A 3949-nucleotide genomic window follows, 5' to 3' on the forward strand; every position below is an offset into this window, starting at 1 on the left:
CTAAAGGTTTTATAAACTGGGTTCTCACTGAAACGTTGCTGAGATCAAATTTGCGACTCGGTGATTCAGAGCCTGAAATGCTTCCAGGCTGCAGGGTGGAGTCCGATTCTTCTGTCCGCTCGGTTCCAGATGGAGGGTGGAGAAACCAGAACCGGGTCCAGTTCTGATGGGAACCAGCCGGATTCTTTACTGTTTAGCTTCCCAACTAAATATTTAGGTGCAATCTATTTAGTTAATATGAAAATTAGCTTGCTAATGATCAGACTATCAAAATAAAAGCTGACTGTGCAGATTTCCTGGTGCTGCTGGGACTGAATCTGTTTTTTTATCGGTTCTTTTCCTCTAAATGTCCAACAAGTTGGACCGTTTGGACAGAAATAATCCAAATGAAACCGGAATGTGTCGAACAGCCTGGCGGTGAAAACACGGAGCAGAAAACGGATCAGAACCAGGTTTGATTCTTCCAGAAAGTTTCTCTCATCCTGCTGGAATCTGTAAACGCCTGGAAGAAAACGAGGAGCAATAAAACTTCATGGAGTTATTAAAAAGACCAAAACGTCTCGCTGCACCTGATTAAATGTTGATGTGGAAAAAACAACGAAATTAAAAACAATTCTCATCCAGAACCTGGAAACGGGAGAAGAAACAAAGTCTGACAGCAGGTTGACATCAGAGAGGGGAGGCTTCAATCAATCGATCGATCGGTCGGTCGATCGATCAATCAATCAATCAATCAATCAATCAATCAGATTTATTTAAAATGCTTTACATAAATAATTCACAAAAATAAAAAGTCATTAAAACATTTTGAGTTTCATCAATCATCATTAAATATAAATATATTGATCAATGTTTCATTGATTATTTATTAAAATCATCCCTAATCAGCTGCTTTCAGTCTGTTTCTGTTTCAGCTGTTTTGCAGTTTTATGGAAGTTTGTTCCAGATCTGTGGAGCATAGAAGCTGAATGCTGCTTCTCCATGTTTGGTTCTGATGCAGAACCAGAACCAGAACCAGCAGCAGATCTTTAATTTGTTCAGTGATTTATAAACCAGCAGGATTTAAAGTTTATTCAGCTGGTAGAAGGCCGACTTTGGAACCAACTTTATGTGGCTCTGAAGGTTCAGGTCAGAGGTCACCCTGATCTCTAGGTTCCAGCTGGAAGAACTTAAGCTGTGCGTTTACTCTAGATCTATAGCTCTAGATCTGAAATTCTAGATCTATAGCTCTAGATCTAAAAGAATAGAATAGAATGCATTTTATTATCATTATATAAGTGTACAACGAAATGAAAAGCCTTTTTTCCAGTGCAGACATGTACATTAAAAAGAAGTATAGCTCTAGATCTATAGCTCTAGATCTATAGCTCTAGATCTCTAACTCTAGATCTACAGCTGTAGATGATTCCTCCAAAGATAACTTCAGTTTCTGTTCAGAAAGTTTTGGCACCCCATGAATCTGTTCAGTGATTGGACAGTTTAAAGGTCACAAGGTGACATCATCATGTAGAGGTGTGTATCATCTGCGTCGTCATGGTAACTGATGTTATTTCCTGATATAACCTGAGCCAGTGAGAACGTATTGATTGATTGATTGATTGATTGATTGATTGATTGATTGATTGATTGGTTGGTTGGTTGGGCTGCAGATCTGAAGGTTTGATTTGCTCCAGTGACTGTGAAGCTCAACTTTCCTTTTGTCTGTTGAGAAGCGGTTCTGTTAAACAGAGCAGGTTTGGTTCTGGTAAGTTCTGGGTCAGGAAAGTAAAACCTGGATCCTCATGGATCTGATGCGGTCCGTTTCCAGTGAAACCAGGCTGGTTCGGGTTGAATATCCAGATCTTCTGCTCCGTGTTTGGACTTAAACACAGTTTGGAAACAGCCAACAGATTCCGGACCTTCCCAGCTGAAGCTTTGATTCTCTGCCAGAACCAAAACGATCCATCATGTTCCGCTTGGGAAGAGATTACCAGCACATGTGGAACATTTCAGGGATTTGGATCTGGACCAGCAGATGGAAGGAGATACCGGCCCAGGTGTTCTACCCGACCCAACGGCTCTGGTTCCACTCACAGCCAACTGGTAAGAAACCAGTTTACAGTACGCAGCTAGCATCTGGGCTGGATGTCGGCGATGGAATTGATTACTGTTCCCACCAGTCTGAACCAGAAGTGATCGACGCCACCGATCCGCCATCTTGGTAGGAAAACGCATCACAAAGCACAACAGACCCTCAGCTTCCAGAACAACAGACAGAAAATATAGAAACACTCTGGATGTGAAAGAGACGGGAACAAAATGGCTGCTGTCACATGAGGCGGCGAATGGAAACATGTCAGACGATGTGGACAAGCCGCCACTGATCTGCTACTGCAGCTCAATGCTAGTGAACAGGAAGAGTTTATCCAACATGGCCGCTTATGATCAAAATTTAAAGGGATTTATAAAATATGTACGAACTCTTCATGCGAACAACGAGGTTCTGCTGACTACCAGAGGGAGAACAAGTAGAAACACAGAGGCTACATGTCCTCTTAGCTAGCAGAAAAAAGCTACATTAGCTAAGCCAACCCTGCTAGTTCGGCAGAAAGTACTACAGTAAATATTGCTGATATTTATCTTGGTATTACACAGAGGCAGGGAGTAACTGGTTCCAAGCTTGTGGCTTGTTTACAGTTGTCATAGCAACTCCATAACAACTGCCTATCAAAATGGCCGTCAGTTCCAAAGTTCCTGGAATTGTGGTGTCACATGAGATCCATAAAGTGGAGCATGACAATGTAATAAGGTGATCGAGGAGAATTATTGATTACAGATATTTGACAGAAATTAAAACAAAAACCAAAAATCTTTAAAACTCAGAATAAACAGAAAACAGAATAATAATATAAATGTTCTACTTTCTGTTGTGTTTTTTCTGATCATTATCTAACTACAGCGATAACACTTCCACTTGCTTCCACTAATCCACTAACTGCTAAGCTAATATTTAGCTTAGCGGTCTTGCTAACTTTGAGTTTAGCGCATTTAGTTTCCGCTAAACAAATTTTTCCAGCTAAATTCTGAAGATTTTCTTCAACGTTTTGTGAACTTTCAGGTGAATAAAGCTCAACATGTTTTAAAGTTTCTGTTTTTGATCGTTGGGAATCTTCAACTCACTAAACGTTTATATTCATGCTCTTATTTTGAAGTGGATGAAGAAAGTTTTATTTCCTCTCACTGATTTTCTGACATTTTCCTTGGTGAAGGAAAAACGAAGAGAGGAAAACAGAAACAGATGGAAAGAAGAAATAAACAACAGGAGCCGTCAAGAACAGCCACAGCCAGAACCTCAGACATCAACAACAAACCCAAAGGTCCAAATGACAGAACCGGGTCGCCTGGAGAACCAGAACACAAAACTTTCTGGAGCCATTTGAAGCTTCAAGATGGAGGAAGTTTGTTTGGACTGAAGCGGTTCTGAACCACTCTGATGTTCTGGTTCTGGTTCTGGAGCTGCAGTTTGTTCAGTCATGTTATACTGAGGGTGAAGAAATCTGATGTGGTCGTTTCTATGCGATGTTTGAAATGTAGGGAAATAAATACAATATTGATAAACATCAGTTATCGGTCACAACAGCAACATTAATATCAGACCAAATTTACACATCGGGTCAGCCCTAATGAAAATAATAATAATAATAATAATAATAGAACCCGACCAGAACCGGATCAGAACTGGACCAGAAACAGACCAGAACCGGATCAGAACCGGACTGAGAGAAGAGAAAATGAATCTAGTCGACGTCAACAAAAACAGAAAACAGACGAAGACGATAAGAGACAACCAGAGCTAATTGGATCAGAGAGAGGGGAGTCAGAGTGGGGACGGGGTACTGGTACTGGGTGTACTGGTTCCAGGCAGAGCAGGAAACGTGAGCCGATCTCTCAGCTTCATTCTGCTGCAGGT

The sequence above is a fragment of the Poecilia formosa genome, unplaced genomic scaffold (assembly GCF_000485575.1).
Source record: "Poecilia formosa unplaced genomic scaffold, Poecilia_formosa-5.1.2 Scaffold471, whole genome shotgun sequence".
NCBI lineage: Eukaryota > Metazoa > Chordata > Actinopteri > Cyprinodontiformes > Poeciliidae > Poecilia > Poecilia formosa.